Source organism: Camellia sinensis, chromosome 6, assembly GCF_055761805.1.
Source record: "Camellia sinensis isolate YWXY chromosome 6, ASM5576180v1, whole genome shotgun sequence".
Classification (NCBI taxonomy): domain Eukaryota; kingdom Viridiplantae; phylum Streptophyta; class Magnoliopsida; order Ericales; family Theaceae; genus Camellia; species Camellia sinensis.
In genome coordinates, this window is record NC_138966.1 from 103,839,344 (window position 1) to 103,858,193 (window position 18,850).

Here is an 18,850-nt window from a genome sequence, read left to right on the forward strand (position 1 = left end):
GCCACATTATGGGACTGTTTTGTATGGTTTATATGAGTTGTTTATAGTTATTTATTATTTTTAGAGTCAATTTAAACTGTTTTGTATAGTTTCTGTTTATAGTTTATTAGGTAAGAATAGTTTAAGAGCAATGCTACGTCTATTTAAAGTCTTGCTAACAATATTACTAAAAACATATATGTTCAAATATCATTGGATGATTAATATCATTAATTTTTTAACAACCAATCACATTTGGCCTATTATATTTTTGGTAAGATTTTTAGTAAGTTTGTAGTATAGGTAGAATTATTAATAGTTTAAATAAGTTGAAACAAAAATTGATTATCTCAAAGTTTAGGAAAGCTGCTTTGACTTTTGTTTTTATTTTTAGTATGCAATAAATTGCACCAAACACTATATATATTTTAACTAAACACTGTCTATTTAAATTTTAATACAAAATTCAAAGCGCACAGTGAGACCTATCAAATGTGTAAGTCTCACTCTACTATGTTTGTGATGATGCTGTAAAAAGGTATCCTTTTGTTGCACCAAATGATAATAACCTCACATTAAAAGCCATTAATTGGTGCGTTAGCAAACGTCTTAGGTTATTAAAGCACCAGAATGCAAAGTTTGAGATGTAAAATTTAATATTCTTAATACATTTTTGTAGTTAAGTATGATTTTTAGTTTAAAATAAGGAAATTTAAACTCTAACATTAAGAATGGTTTTGTTTAGTTTCACTTTAAATAATTTTATTTTAAATACTTTTTAAAACAAAAGCAATAGAAAATTGAAAAACAGCCATCAAGGCGAATAGGATGTTGGTATCCATATCTCTGCATATATCTCTCTACCAAACAATTACTTCTACATCCATTGTAATTTACAATACATGAGTAAAAATAGAGACAATTTTTTTTTCCTTTGTGGAAGATCACCATATAATTTGACTTATAGTTTCTTATACTATACAATGTGATCATGTGTACATGCAGCATCTTTAAATTAAATGTTAAATTAAAAAAATATATTACAATAATTATAAAAACTTCAACTTTCATTAAACAAATAATTAAAATACATATACATACTCATCATAGAGAAGTACACACAGGAACATAAACTGAATTTCATGATTCTACCCTTGTAGGCCCTATTTGTGAGCTGTTTTGTTCTTTAATTTCACCATATTGGTTCAAGGTTTGGCTTTTTTGAGAGAAAATATTATTTTTTTATTATTTCTCAATGTTTACCTAATGTTTTGAGCATTCATGATATGACAAACACTTATATGACTCAAGGAACTATTTGACATGTAATTCTCTAATTCAAAGGAATTTCACATAACCATGGCTTTGTAGGTGACCAAATATGGACAAGAGTTGGATGTTACTTAAGGATAGAATGAGTTCCCAGTATCGAGATGGGGTGAAGGCTTTTGTTCAATTTGCAATGATGAATGTAGAGCCAAATGATAAGATTCGTTGCCCATGTATGGACTGTTTGAATTGTGAACGACATACTGGTAAAATTGTGGAGTATCATTTAGTTGTGAAAGGGATGTCCCCTTCTTATAAGACTTGGGTGCATCACGGGGAATCTGTTCCCATGAATCAATCTCATGCATTGAATAATGACAACCACAATGACTTTGGAAGTGTTGGGGATAGAATGGAAGCAGAGACAGGCGAAGATCAAGATGAAATCCTAAATTTGTTAGAAGATGTTTACATGGGGACTACCATAAATGATGATGAAAATGAAGAGGATGAGGAGGACGGTGATAATGACAATGACAATGACGATGATGTGGCTAACAATGTTGAAAAAGAGGGCGTTGAATGATGTTCAAAAAGAGTAGTACCCTGGGTGTCGTAAGTTTTCTCTTTTATCATTTGTTGTTAAGATGCTTCATGTGAAGGTATTGAACAAGTGGAGCAATAAGTCTTTCCACATGTTGTTGGGGATATTAAAGGACCTTCTATCAGTAAGTGATCAAGTGATTCCATGGACCCTTTATGAAGCCAAAAAATTCTTATGTGCCGTAGGCTTAGGATATGTGTCGATTCATGCATGCAAGTATGATTGTGCACTTTTTCTGGAAAGAGAATGCAAATTTAGAGAATTGTCCGATTTGTCAAGAGTCTAGATACAAATTGAATTATGGAAAAGGTAAAAAAGTTCCTCACAAGACCTTAAGATACTTCCCGTTGACATCAAGATTGCAGAGATTATATATGTCGAGAAAAACAGCAATAAATATGAGATGGCATAAAGAGAAACGAGTAGATGATGGGATATTGAGACACCCGGCTGATGGTGAGGCATGGAAAGATTTTGATAGGCAACATCCTTTGTTTTCCCAAGAGAGTCGAAATGTGAGGTTAGGGTTGGCCACTGATGGTTTCAATCCTTTTGGAAACATGAGCAACTCGTACAGTATGTGGCCTGTGATTGTTATGCCTTACAACTTGCCTCATTGGAAATGTATGAAACAAGCATTTAGTATGCTTTCATTGCTTATCCCTGGACCACAAGCACCAGGGAGAGATATCGATGTTTACATGCTACCATTAATTGATGAGTTGAAGGAGTTGTGGGAAGATGTGCTTACTTATGATGCCTCAACTGAATTAAGTTTTCAAATGCATGCAGCTGTTATGTGGACAATTAATGACTTTCCTGCATATGGAAACTTGTCAGGATGGAGTACGAAAGGGTATTTGGCTTGTCCCACCTGTAACAAAAATGCTTCCTCACAACGGTTGAGAAGTAAGATAGGGTACACAGGCGCTCGTCGTTACCTGCCTGATGACCACCCTTGGCGAAGGAGTCGACTTTATAATGGTAAGGTTGAGTTCCTGTCAAGATCTTTAGAGTTATCAGGGGAACAAATCTAAGAACAACTCAGGAGCAGCTGTCAATCGAGATTCTTGGAAAGAAATCGGGATACTTAAAAGGCTTTGGCGTTGGTCCAAAAGCATCATCATCCAGATCTTTGGTTACTACACAAGCACATACTGAGGTGGTTTCGAGCCCACAAAAAGAACTAGAGTCATTGAAGAATTTGTCCGAGATCCAGCAAGAACAAATTGCAGCCCAGAACCTGGTATCACAAGAGCAAGCTAAAATGATTGAAATGCAAAACAAAAGATTTGAAGAGATTGAGAAGTTTATGAGGATGACCAAGGATCAGGCAAGCATGCAGGTTGATGAAAATAATTATTCATCAGAGGAATCTTATTGACAAACACTTTTGTAAGTATATTTTTCATAATTTAATTTTCAAATCACTACAAGCATTTCATTTAATATATCTGGTTGTGTTGAACAAATAGGACCTCGATTGGATTTTCGGTTGGAAAATTAGAAGAAAAATTGTAAAACACAAGACTTAAAAAGCCTGTTAGGGGGCCGAAATTGCAAAATGACCACCGAAACCACCGAAACTTGGCACAGACAGCTTGTTCAAGCCTAAACAGACTTGTAGGAACAAATGAGACCTCGATTGGATCTTCGGTTAGAAAATTAGAAGGAAAATTGTAAAATACAAGACTTAAAAGGCCCGTTCGGGAGCCGAAATTGCGAAATGACCACCGAAACCACTGAAACTTGGCACGGACAGCTTGTTCAAGCCTAAATAGACTTGTAGGAACAAACGGGACCTCGATTGGATCTTTGGTTAGAAAATTAGAAGGAAAATTGTAAAGTACAAGACATAAAAGGCCCGTTCGGGAGCCGAAATTGCGAAATGACCACCGAAACCACCGAAACTTGGCACGGACAGCTTGTTCAAGCTTAAATAGACTTGTAAGAACAAACGGGACTTCGATTGGATCTCCGGTTAGAAAATTAGAAGGAAAATTGTAAAACACAAGACTTAAAAGGCCCGTTCGGGGGTCCAAATTGCAAAATGACCACCGAAACCACCGAAACTTAGCACGGGGAGCTTGTTCAAGCCTACATAGACTTGAAGGAACAAACGGGACCTCGATTAGATCTCCGGTTAGAAAATTAGAAGGAAAATTGTAAAATACAAGACTTAAAAGGCCCATTCGGGGGCCGAAATTGCAAAATGACTACCGAAACTACCGAAACTTGGCACGGACAGCTTGTTCAAGCGTAAATAGACCTGTAGGAACAAACAGGACCTCGATTGGATCTCCAGTTAGAAAATTAGAAGAAAAATTGTAAAAAACAAGACTTAAAAGGCCCATTCGGGGGCTGAAATTGCGAAATGACCACTATAGCGATCCCGGGTTTACCCTTGTTGTACAGTGATCCGGACATGTGTCCGTGGATGTTGGTAGTTGTTTATTATCAAGTTTGTATCCTCTTTACTTTGTATATTGAGTTATAAGATGTGTTGGGCAGGTTTGTTACAGGTTGGTTGTGTTTGGGAGCCTAGTGTTGCTGCCCAGATTTTTGGACCTTCGCTCGAGCGAGGAGTTTGTCGCTCGAGCGAGAGTGAGGTTCGTGTCTGGTGGGTCGAGCCAGGGTGGCTTCGCTCGAGCGAGTGTTGCGTCTGGTTCTGGACCTGAGAGTTGCCTTTCTTGGCTCGAGCGAGCTTTTCTTGGCTCGAGCGGTCTGGGTTTTTCTTCGCTCGATCGAGAACTTCTTGGCTCGAGCGAGAGTTTTCTGTGTCTGGTCGCTCGAGCGACCAAGGCTTCGCTCGAGCGAGCGTGTTTTATATCAGCGGACAGTAGCGTTTTGAACATCACTTTTTCATCTTCTTTTTTTTAATTAAACCTAGATTCGAGACTCTCTCTCTCTACACTTATATTCTCTCTAAGAATTGATCTCCCTAGAGTGTGAATGTAGCCTAGGGCCTTTGTTAAAAAGATAGAGGGCACTGAGAGCTTTGTTTTAATCTGAAAAAGTTTGGATTTGGAGCAAGTTGATCTTCGAGTCTTCATCTCCTTTTTGGCTTAAACTTTGAGGTAGGGATATCCTACTCCTCTCTATGGATTTTGTCTTTAAATTTTGATATTTTGAGATGTTGGGCTTGGCTTGGTAATTTTGTGAAAGTTTGGGGCTTTTGTGCAATTTTACAAAAGTTGGGGTTTTATTCATAATAAACCTAGATGCATGTTTGGCATAGAGAAATGGAATAAAGGTTGAATCATTGATGAAAATGGGACCTAAGGGTTGAAATGGTAATTATGGATAACGACCTAATTACATTGTTTAATTAATTGGGATAATTAATGGTGAGAAATGAGGAAATGAAATGTTGATTGAATATCCATCTGTGCATTTATTTTCTGTTTAGAAATAACTGCTTTGGGCTATCGGTGGAGGATAGTCGTGATTGTTGTAGACAATGCATGATGATTAGGCAAACTGAAACTAATCAATGAAATGTGTCATGGAACTTGACGGTTGATAGAATACATTAACTGTATGTATTGGGTGATTGTATATAGAACCAATGTGTTTATATACGTAATGTGTAGAGGAGGAGATAGGGGATGTACTCCGCGGTTTAGGGGAAGATAGGGGATGTACCTCTAAACCGGATAGTGTTGGGAGAAGATAGGGGATGAACTCCGTAGATACAGCTCATATGCTTGTCTAGAGAAGTGAAGATAGAGCTTATATGCTTATCTTGGTATAGTGTGGATACAGCTTATATGCTTATCTGTGAATGTGGGATATTGTTGTTATACATATCTGTTGAGAATGTAGATATAGCTTATATGCTTATCTGAATGTGGGATATAGTTTTTATACATATCTATGGAAATGATGATAGAGCTAGCATGCTTATCTGTTGAAAAAGGGAAAATGAAAGGTAACTTAGACTCGTAAGTTGTATGACATAAATGTGTAATTTATGTGAATGTATCTGTGTTAGCCATCTATCAATTGCTAATCTTTTAGTCATTGTTCATGGTTGGTTTAGTATATTTCTACTGGGCTGTGGCTCACCCTATATGGGAATATCATTTTCAGGTGCGGGTAGCATGCCACCTCCAAGGACATAGCTGGGAGGCTAGAGGCGGACATACTTTTGTCGCTTAACTTTTGATGTATTACATGTAACATCAAGCCAAGGGCTTAATGTGTAAACGAGTTAGTACTCTTTTGTTGTAACCAAGTGTTAACTTGGAAAGCTGTAAGCCCGTAGGGCATTTTGTTTTGATGTTAACATGTAATACTTATGCAGTGGAACTTTAATGAATAAAAGAATGTGGTTAGTTTATATGTAAATGCATGTCTTATCTGATGGGTTTAATGTTGTTATTTTGAGGGCGTTACAACCACCGGAACCACCAAAACTTAGCACGGACGGATTTTTCAAGCCTAAATAGACTTGTAGGAATAAACGTGACCTTGATTGGATTTCCGGTTAAAAAATTAAAAGGAAAAATGTAAAACACAAGACTTAAAAGGCCCGTTTGGGGGCCGAAATTTCGAAATGACCACCGAAACCATCGAAACATGGCACGGACAGCTTGTTCAAGCCTAAATAGATTTATAGGAACAAACGGGACCTCAATTGGATCTCCGGTTAGAAAATTAGAAAGAAAATTGTAAAACACAAGACTTAAAAGGCCCGTTCGGGGGCTGAAATTACAAAATGAGCACTGAAACCACCGAAACTTGGCACGGACAGCTTGTTCAATCCTAAATAGACTTGTAGGAACAAACGAGACCTCGATTGGGTTTCTGGTTAAAAAATTAGAAGGGAAAATGTAAAACACAAGACTTAAAAGGCCCGTTCGGGGGCCAAAATTTCAAAATGACCACCGAGACCACCAAAACTTGGCACGGACAGCCTTTTCAAGCTTAAATAGACTTGTAGGAACAAACGGGACCTCTATTGGATCTCCGGTTGGAAAATTAGAAGGAAAATTGTAATACACAAGACTTAAAAGGCTCGTTCAGGAGCCGAAATTGCGAAATGACAACCGAAACCACCAAAACTTGGCACAAATAGCTTGTTCAAACCTAAATAGACTTGTAGGAACAAACGAGACCTCGATTGGATTTCCGGTTAGAAAATTACAAGAAAAAATGTAAAACATAAGACTTAAAAGGCCCGTTCGGGGGGTTGAAATTGCAAAATGACCACTGAAATCACCGAAACTTTGCACAGGCAGCTTGTTCAAGCCTAAATAGACTTGTATGAGCAAACTTGTATGAGCAAACAACACCCGATTGGACTTCCCATTACAAAATTAAAATCAAAATTGTGAAGTTCATATCGAGGTGTTTTTTTTTTTTTTTTTGTCAATCTAATATTGTTTTTTATTTTTTCATATGACAGATTGGTAATAGTGGAAAATAGTTTGGGCTACATCAGAAGATTTGATTTTGTGTTTTTGAAAATATTTTGACATAGGATTTTGGTAAATGATTTATGGATTAAATGTTTAGCATCAAAATATTTGGTGTTGTATTTTTGCAAATATTTTGACATAGGATTTTAGTAAATGACTTGTTGGTTAGATGTTTAACATCAAAATATTTGGTTGTAATTTTGAAAATATTTTGACATAGCATTCGGTAATGTATTTATAGGTTTGATGTTAGCAATTTGTAAGTACTTTGGTATGCATATTTTAGATTGTCAGAGAATTGTAATTATGTTTATTGGGATTTTTCATGGCTATTAATTTTGAATTAGTATGAATGTCTTGCACAGGTGTATTATTATTTACATTACATTTGTGTATATATTGTGCATAGGAAAACAGGTGTTTTGGATTATTTTGAACAGGAAAATTAAAATCAAAATTTGTGTACTGAATTTTTAGTGACAGGTGGTATTTTGGTCGCTGTTAATATATTTGGCGACAACATATTGTTTTTGTTGCTAAAAGTTAGTGGTTATTCAAAGAACTTTTAGCAACCAAAACTTACTCATCGCTAAAAACGTGATTTTTAGCGACCAAATTAATTTTGTCGTTAAATAGTACTTTTGGCGACGCATTTATTTGTCGCTAAAACTACATAGCCTATCCAAATTTTAACCTTTTAATAACAAATTGTAATTTTATAGCGACAAAATATACGATTTTTGGCGACCAATTTTTCTTGTCACTAAATGTCTACATACGGTGACAATTTCTGATTTCGTCGCCAATACTTTTAGTGACAGGCCTTTGGCAACAAATTGTATATTTGTCGCCGATTCTTTTAGCGACGAAATTTGTACTTTTGGCAACCAATTTTTGGGTCGCCAAATATTTTTTTGTTATAGTGAGTATACGACCTCCTATACTAAAAGCCGACTCAAAAACAACAGTGAAAACAGGCATTACCAACACATCTCGTGCTATAAGTGATAATACTCTATACTTTGTTGCATTGACCTTCCACCACTCCAATATGTCAAATTGAGCATTCTTCCCACCTTTCTCAATATCACCCAAGTACTTGTCAAATTCCAACGTACTCTCACTACTAGAAAATTGTCCATCAAAAAATGAGTTAAATTGAGAGTTTACAATAGAGTGTGGGTCATTTTCATCTATCATCATTTCTACAGTTTCATTTACATTGGAGACATGCACATTTGTTGAATCAATCGTGATATAATGATCATACATTGACTCAAACAATTTTTTACCTTGTCTAACATTTCTTTCACTTTCACCACATCTCCACAAAAAATTGTTGAAAAACAAAATTACAAGTATGTGATTTTTCTTCGAGGATCAAGCACAATCACAACATACAAAAGGAGATTGACTTTATCCTCATTTCCCCAATACTTGTCAAACTTCTCTTTCATTTTATTTGCCATTGAAGACAAAATAGGATCATTGTCTTTGATTAATCGTCCAATCATATTTTCAATGACAAAAATTTCAGTATAGAATGTATTTGAAGTAACAAATAAAGACCTAGAAAATCTCTTTGTTGCATTATAGAACATTTTAAGAAATTTCAAAAACACCCTACAATTATCTCAATCCTCAACTGTAGGTATCTCTCTTCTCTCACCCCTTTCATTATCCAAAAAGTAGTGTTTATAATTGTAGTCCTCCTCATCCATTATTTGAAAAGCACTCTCAAATTTTTTCACCGCCTCCAACATAAGATATGCGGAATTCCACCGTATTGGCACATTTAGTGTAATGCCCCTTCACATGTCGTCGATATTGTTCGCTTTGGGCCTGCCTCACGGATTTGTTTTTTCCAGCTGGTCACCCATTCCAGAACTACTCCAAACTAAGCATGCTTAACTGGGGAGTTCTGCTAGGCATTTCACTACCCGAAAAGGCCTCGATACTATATAAGGGTCAAGGTTTTTACTCTTATAGCCCAAGAACTCCCCCTCCATTCCCGATGTGGGACACCGGGACCTTACATCTAGGCATAAGACTCTTACTCTCAATTTTCAAACTTTTCACATACTTTTTAAAAGTGTCAAGACGGTTTGGAGAAGACCTCACATACCTCACTGCATGCCGCATATTCGCTATACAAGACTTAAGATCCTTCAATCCAACACCAATAATGAAATTTAGAATATGCGCACAACAATGCATCTATAAAAATTCATGGCCCAAGATAGTTCCCTTTTATAGTTTTGTGGTTCGTTTCAAGAATCTAATGATTAGATTATTGAAACTCGCATTATCAACAGTTAAGGTAAAAAAGCCATCAATATCCCACTATTTTAAGAGTGCTTCAATTTTTTTACTAAGAGTTTCTCCTTTGTGGTCCTCAACTTGACAAAAATTTATGATCATCTTTTATAACTTCCAATCATCATCAATGAAATGTGTTGTTAGACACATAACACAAATTTTGTATGGAAGTCCATGTGTCTGTGTTAAAGCAAATTATACTCCCCTTCACAATTTTCTTTAACCTCTCCCTTTCATTAGTGTATATGTCTACAATATCCCTAGCAACAGTATATCAAAATGGGATCTTGAACTTTGGTTGCATGACATTACAAAACCTCTTAAAACCAATCCCATCGACAAATTTAAAGGGCAATTCATCAATTACTATCATCTCGGCAAGATACCTCCTAGCAACTTCTATAGAAAATGACGTAGCCACAACATCAACAAAACCCTCCTCACCAACTTCTCTAGGTTTAAATCCCAATGTTTATTGCCCCTGAGTATCCATATAAGGACACTTTGTACAAATTTCAAATGACTGAACAAATTACTTGTTCCATGACTCTTAGATCCTATAATATATTTTTTCTTACAATATTTGCACATAGCCCTACCTTTCTTATCAATACCCTTAATCTTTTCAAAATGATCCCAAGCCTTTGATGTTGTTCTCCCACTACTATTACTTTTGGCCAGGGGTGGTTTAGGAGGGGGAGCGTTAGGTTGGGTAGAGGGGGTGGCAATAGAAGATGATTCGGGCTCAACATTAGAACTCACAAAAAATGTTTCTTTGCTTGGAGGATCCATAACCAAACGTTTGTGAAATAAACTATCAAAAATAATAAAAATCATTCAAAATAGGTCATCCTATATAGTCACAAAACACAATCACAGAACATAGATTGAGATTATCTAGAACACAGGTTGAGAAGCCCTAATTACTAAAAAAACAAAACATTCCATTTACTCAAATGACAGATATATTGTTGGCTTTAAAATCCAATATATTAAACATGACAGATATATTGTTGACTTCAAAATCCAATAAAATCTTCAATGGTTCAAACTCAAAATCACAGTTACAAAACACAAGTTGAGATTATGCAGAACACAGTCACAAAAGCCCTAATTACTGAAAAAACAAAACATTTCATTTACTCAAACAAAACATCACATTTTCAATGGTTCAAACTCAAAATCACAATCACAGATATATATTATATGACACATTTCATTGCATTTTAATAAAATAAAATCAAAACTATAAATTACTAGAAATTTTTTTTTTAAAGCCCTAATTGCATTTTGATATTTTAAAGGAAAAAAAAAAGAAGTCGAAGCCCTAATCAAAACTATCAAAAAAAAACTATAAATTGCATTTTGATATAAAAAAAATACTCACAGAACAAAAGTTAAGGAAGAGAAGATCCATCGAAGAGAAGAGAAGAGAAGAAAAGAAGAATACCTTCGAATCGATGCTTCGATCGCTACTTGCTACCATTGTCACCAATTCGCCGATCGTCACTAGCCACTACTATCGCCGATTGCCGCTCATCGCTCGCCTCTGTTCAAGTGTGTGAGAAAGAGAGAGAGAGAGAGACTGTTAGAGCTACAAAACGTGAAATGAAAACAAAAAAAAGAAAAGAGGCAAGACAGAGGGAAAAAAATGGAGAAAATAAGTTGGGGGGAAAGGCAGGTCGGGTAAACAAATAAAAATGGCAGGTTACCTGCAACTCGACACGAACCCGCAAAAATGAAAAATATGGACCCGTATCCGCTCGCCATGTGTCACGCATCCATTCAAAACGTGTTGAGTCAGGTTGGGTGTGGTGGGTTGGCCCATCCGTTGTACACCTATGTAGTATCTTGTATAACATATATTAATCACATCCAATTTAATTAAGAGAGATAAACAGTGAGATATATTGTATTTTTTTTTTAAAATTTGGTGATAAATCCAATCTAAGAAGAATATAAGGCATTCAGGTGTTGTTTGGGAAGTGCTAAATTAGTAAATTTTTTTAACTTTTTACGAAAAATCGTGAAATATTGGTTGGGTTTAAAGTGATGTGGTAGAGACGTGATATGATCCAAATAAGATGATTGTGACCACAATAAGATAATGTGCTAAAATAGCATGTGCTATTTTAGCACATGCCAAACAAGCACTAAGTCTAGTAAATATTTTTTTTGTTAGTGAAAGGTCCATATTTTGTGAAATAGTTTGGTGAGAAGTCCTAAAAGATATTTTATTTCTAATTTTACCTTTTGATTTGTTTAATCTATTTATTTTTTGTTGACTATCTATTCAAATTTACATTTATCTGTTCAAATATTTTGTCTATCTGTTCAATTTTTTTCCCTATCTGTTCAATTTCTTTCCCTAAATTCTATCTATCTGCTCAATTTTTTCCTAAATTCTATCTATCTATTCAATTTTTCTTATCTGTTAAAATAACAATTTCTTATCTATTACTCAAATTTGAAAACTCATTTTTTCTATCTGTTTGAAATTCACAAAATAATTTTTCTATCTGTTAGAATTATCTACCATCATCAATCAAATATTACACAAAAATTCACAAACTATTATTATCTGTTTAAATTTTGAACAACTTTGTTTTATATCTATTCAAAATTTGAACCAGATCTCACTTATCTGTTTAAAATTTATCCTATGTTTGTTTCATCATCACCATCATCATCAACAACAAAAAAAAATATAGATGCAGATCTACTACTCAAGCGCACGCCATCGCCATTCAAACAAAAAATAATCCATCAAAACAGACAAATCAAAACCAAAAATCAAACTCCAAAAAGGGAACTAAAATCAAGCCACAAACAGTAGGGGTGTTCGCGGTTCGGTTGCGGCCAGAGAACCTTCATCTGCCATTTGTCCGTCGGATTGGCGGATTAGAAAAAAATCAATCCACATCCTTCCGCTGGATTGACGGATGCAGATTGAGCGAATTGACGGATTGACAAATAGATGCAAATCAATTTGGCGGTTTACATTTTTATAAATTTTGAACATAGTACAACTTGTTAACATTTTTTTTAGATAACAATCCAACTCGACATAACCAAAAAATTATTAAGTAAATTGTCAAATACTAATAATAAATACATATAAAAAAATCATACATTATTAAAATTATTTCATTAATTTTTTTTATTTAAAAACTATTTAATTTAATTTTTTTTTTAAATAGCAAAAGTAAACCTTATATTTTTCATATAAAAATATCAAATATCAACGCTTTTCATTTAATTTTGCGATTTCGGTTTGACGATGACACTGATTGCTCTTATAAGGTTTCGATATTTGTGTAGCTTTAAGACTTGAGAAAATGATAATTGATCTATGTATGTTGACAGAGAGAGCTCGAGAGAGAGAGCTTTAGATCTGATCCCGGAGAGAGAGATTCCGACGGAATCCGACAGCGGTGCCAGGGGGGAGGGCAGTTGTTGTTCATTTGAACTGGGAAGGGCCATAAGAGGAGGAAAGGCGGCACCGCCGGAGGCAACGAGGAAAGGAGGTGGCGGAACGCGGTGGATGGTTGCGGCGAGTTCATGGCTGCCGGTGAGGACGAAACCCTAGACGCCTTGAAGTGGGCGGAGGGAGAGGGCTTCCACCACCACTCCTATTCTCACTCCCACTCCCACCACCGCCAACAATTCTCGCTGTTGCCTTACTACCACACGGCCCACTCAGCTGGATACCTTTAGGTGACACCGTCGCCGCATCAACGCCCTCTGGCACTGCCATCGACTTCTAGGGAGGAAGAAGGAGGCGGCGATCGCGGCGCAGGTGAGGTAGAGAGGGGGAGACGGTTCAGAGAGAGTGCGGGGAGAGAGTGAGAGTGAGAGAGAGAGAGAGAGAGAGTTTGGTTCTAGAATGAGGGTTAAAGAATATATATACGGGATGGGTTGGTCATTTTGTCAGAACTTTTTTTTATGAACAAAGAAAATCAGCGCCGTGACATTTTAGATTAAAAAAAAATAAAAATTCAGTAGGTTTGGTTTTAATTTTTTAAAAATTAAAATTTTCATTTCTCATATTTTTTTTTATTTTTAGTGAATATTTTTTAATTTTTAAATAATTTTTTAACTTTTTTAAATACATATTACTTAGATGTATCTAAATAGTAAAATATTTGTAAAAAAATATTTTAAAAAATTAATAAATATTTTAAAAAATTAATAAATATTCAAAAATATAAAAAATGTATCGAATTTTCATATTTATTTATTTTTTTATATTTTTTGGTATTTAGTGTATTTTTTAAAATAAAATTTTCACAAATATTATAATTTTTAAGTATATTTATGTTAGGTGTACCTAAAAATTAAAAAAAAAAAATTGATTAAAATATTTTAAAAAATTCATTAAAAATATTAAAATACAAAAAATAAAAAATAGAATTTTTTAAAAACTATTTTTTGAAAATTAGAACCAAACAAAGTCATTTTTAAACTTTTTGGCCCGAATGCCCTAATTTTTTTATAGCTAAAATCTCTTCATATCAATATTACTCATTACACATGATCAAATTTGAAATAACTCTTTCCATTTCAAATTTCAAAAGAAAAACAAAACAATTATAACCAAAATTTATGCTTTTCTACATATAATTATACAAAAATCTTCTCAATATCATTGAATATCGTTTATTCCTTTTAACTAAACAATCATACATTTTGAAAGCCTCCACTATAAAAATTTTATTCTTTTTATTTGTATTGTATTTTTATGCTTGAGATCAGTGGCAAAGGCATAGAGGGCTCAAGGGTTACGTGCCCTGGGTTTTGAATTTTTTTTTGTCAAACATAAAGAAAATTATTTAAATAAAAAAATTTATAAAAATATTATTTAAAGTGAAATGTTAATGACATTTTTAAAATTATGAGAACAATAATAGTTATTTTGATTGAAAATAAAAAGATTATGATAAGTCATATTATTATTTATGAAAATTTCAATATAATAGTGATGTCTATTATTATTGACATGTAAACGTAATTAATCTCAATGAAGATATGAAGTTTATTGGATTGTTAGTTACATTTGATATGTAGATTTTATCCTCCATGTGTTTCTTTACTATTGGTTGGTAATATCACATGTCAATGATGACGTGGTATTATTATTATATTGAATTTTTACTCAAATTTTGTGTATAAAAAATTACTTTATCAGTATAAAATTTATTTTAAAACTTATATCCATGACTTTTTTTTTTATATTGTCCATAATACACTAGTTACAAATACTATTTAGTTTTTTTTTTTTGAAGTCAATCGTAAAAATTTATGTGAAATATTTTTGTAAAAATTTTTAATATTGTAATTGATAAATGTCCCTTTTGATTTAATTTTTTAACTTTGTCACTGCTTGAGATGTATTAATGTATGATTTTTAATTGAAAGGTGTTAAGTAATATTGAAAAAATGTCTAACTCTGATGAAGATAACAGTCTAACACAATTGAACTCAATGTTGTCGGTTGTGTTTTACATAGCAAATATATATTTTTTTTTCCTTTAAATAATGATGACATTGGCACTAATTGATATTTTCATGATGATAGGTAAAAGATTAAAAATGTAATAAAATTTGATACTTTCATTGAAATGTCATATTTCAAAAATAGTATATAAAGTAACAATTTTACCTAAGAAACAGCAAAAGACATTCACTCTGTTTGGTTTTAATTTTAAAATTCATTTTTTAGAAAATTTTATTTTTTTATTTTTCATTTTTTTTATTTTTACTGAATTTTTTAAATATTTTAAGCAATTTTTTTAAATTTGTAGACACATTTAACATAAATATACTTAAAAAGTATAATATTTGTGAAAAAAATCTTTAAGAAATTCACTAAATACTAAAAATATAAAAAAATACAAAAATTCAGTATTTTTTTTTTGTATTTTTGTGTTTACTACATTTTTTTGTATTTTTTTGTATTTATTAATTTTTTAAAATATTTTTTCACAAATATTTTATTATTTAGATACATTTAAGGGGTGGTTTGGGATGATCTAAATAAGTGTATTTTTTGAATTTTTGTGAAATATGGGTTCGGTATGAGTTAGATTTGAAGTGATGTGGTAGAGAGGTGATGTAACTTAAATAAGATGATGTGACTTAAATAAGATAGTGACTTTTTGATTTTTTTAGTTTTTTTAGAGTATCCCAAACAAGGTCTAAATAAGGTGCATCTAAAAAAATAAAAAAAAATATTTAAAATTTAAAAAATATTCACTAAAAATAAAAAATGAGAAAAATAAAAAAATAAATTTTTAAATGATTGAATTCAAAAAACTCAAATCAAACATATTGATTTTTTTTTTTTTATAACAAATATTAGATGTATAAATCAAGATTCAAGAAGATATGACATGTACATCATGAGTAAGTAAAGAATTTTTTTTTTTTTAAAAACAAATATTAGAGGTATAAATCAAGAAGATAGGACATGTACATCATGAGTAAGTAAAGAAATCAGAGTCAAAGACTGACAAGTTACCCAGTTAGCATGGAGTCCGAATCTTCTGCCATACATTCCTGCCATACATTCCTGCAGTGCTATACAAAACGACGTCGTTTTGTATAAATTTTTTTTTTCCCCTCATTTCTTTTACGTTGCTTCAGAACTGTTTAGAACCCTAGTGTTGCTTCAAAACTCAGACGAATTGAGAGTAGAGGCGAAACGACGAAGAGAGGAGAGGAGAGGAGAGGCAGCGGTGAGGCGAGGGGAAACGACGGCGACAACGGCGAAACGACAGCGACGAGGTCCGTTCGTCTTCAGGATCATTTTTCTCCCTTCGTCTTTTATTACTTTTTTTTATATGATTTTGTTGCCAATAGATGCTTTTGATTTATGTTGAGTTTGATGGATTTGTTGTTGAAACAGATTTGGTGTGATTTCTATTAAATTTTTGCAAATTTTTTTTGATTTGGTGTTATTCCGAAATTATTCCCAATGTTTGTGTTAATGTGTTCAATGTTCACCATTTGATGTAATTAGATCAAATAGAGACATGATTGAAAATGAATTTTTCTGTGTGTTAATTCGGGTTCAAAATGATTTTTTTCCCTTTTTTTTTATGTGTGTTAATCTGGGTTCAAAATGTATGATTCAAAATGAATTTTTATGATTCAAAATGAATTTTTCCGAAATTAGATTTGTGTTAATCTGGGTTTCACATTTCTATTAAAAAAGAATTTTTTTTTTCCTTTTATTTGACACTTTTGACACAGAATCATTGAGGAATTCATTTTTGAGTCTTTGAGTCCTTGAATTCATTTATTTCCTTATCAACTCGCATGTTGGGAAATCAACTGTTGTAGATAAAACATTCAGAATATACTCTCCTCTGGTTTAATGTGCTCCATTATGATCCCTGAAATCTGCTCATAGATATCAGGAACACCTTCTAGTGATTCCAGGACTGCCCTGTTTGATCTAAGAGAGACATGATTAAAATTTTTTTCCTTTTATATGGCAACAGAATGAGGCACAAGAACAATATAGATCAAATAGTGACATGATTCAAATAGGACTGCCCTGTTTAGTTTTGGTATTTTTGAAAAAAAAATTTTAAAAAAATCTGAAAACTGAACCAAACATCCAAAACATCCAAGATCCAAAAACAGAGCTTGACAGTGCATTATTGGTGGGGTAGTGTAGTGATAGCAAATGAAGAAGGAACATGGATTAAAGGGTAACTTGTATCAAACCTCACACAAGCGTGTGGAAGAAAAAACTGTGATGCTAGAGATACCAGTGAGTCATACCATGTATATGGACCTTATATGACCATATGGAATGACTTGGTGGTATGACTCGATGGTTTATCATTTCCGGACAAAACATTGACACATATCATTATGATAGGCACCTCCACATGTTTGCTATGTCTATGCTGCACAATCACAAGAAATGGGTTAACCATAGTCATATTGAGCCTAATTTATTGGCAGCTGGGGTTATGGCCGGCATTTTAGACCTTGAGGTCACAGAAAGTGTATAGGTGTGAATTTTCAAGAAAACATTGACACATAGCATTGATCCATTAGCGAAAATATTAAAGTGAGCATGAAAATGTAGTGCAAGAAAACCATGAAACATAATAACCTTTTTTTATCAACTTTGTTGAATTTTATATGGCAGGACTGTTTGATCAATATTGGACCAATATAGAGCAATACATGATTCAGCAGGACTGTTTGATCTATATTGGTCCCATTGTAAAAAAAAAACAGAAGAAAACATGAATGTTGACAATGGTTATTGAAAACATGAATAAACAGGGTAGTTGCCTGTGTCAAACAAAACATGAATAAAGGCAATGCATGTAAACAACAGTTTGCTATTTTACTGGTTTGAACATGAACTATGTATATGATCTAAGAATGAACATGAACTATGTATATGACTAGGATGAACATGAACATGAACTATGTATATGATCTAGGACTGAACATGAACTATGTATAGGATGAACATGAACATGAACTATATATATGACTAGGATTAACATGAACATGAAAATGACAATGTTTATTAGACAAATGGTTATTATATCATTGATTAGTGCTTTATTTTATAGCTTTGTTTGAATGTTGTCGTAATGGACTGATTGTAATTATGAAAAATGCTCTTACTAGGATCATGCCAATGTCAATGGGTTCAAACATTGATGCTGGATATTTACAAAATCAGAGATGCAATTGTGGAAAAAAAGCTGCAGTGTTCATATCAGAATCAGAGAAAAATCCAGGGAGGCTGTATTTCAAGTGTCCAAATAGGATGTGCGAGTTCTTTGGGTGGGGACCGGCTTCGACTGGGAATGCATCAGATTTCCAAAGGAAAAGTAAAGCTAGTCATATGAAGAATGAAGATGAGAGAGGCTATGATTATGATGTTGACAAACTCAATCAAATTATAAATAAATTGGAACGAGTTGAAGCAAACCAAGAAGCTATGAAACTGTTTATGTTCACAGCCATAGTGTTGATTGGTTTTACCATGCTAATAGCACTACTGAAGTGAATGTAACCTTTTAGTTATTTTTTTGGTATTTTTTTTTTTTTTTTTGGTGGATGTATTTGGGTTTTGAATGTTGTAGACCTTAAACTATGAATGTTGTACACCTTAAACTATGAATGTTGATATGTAAAGCTTAATGGAATTACCTACGTTTGACGAATGTGATGCGCTTCTTTTTTGTTTCTGTCAATGACGTTACCTGAAATTACC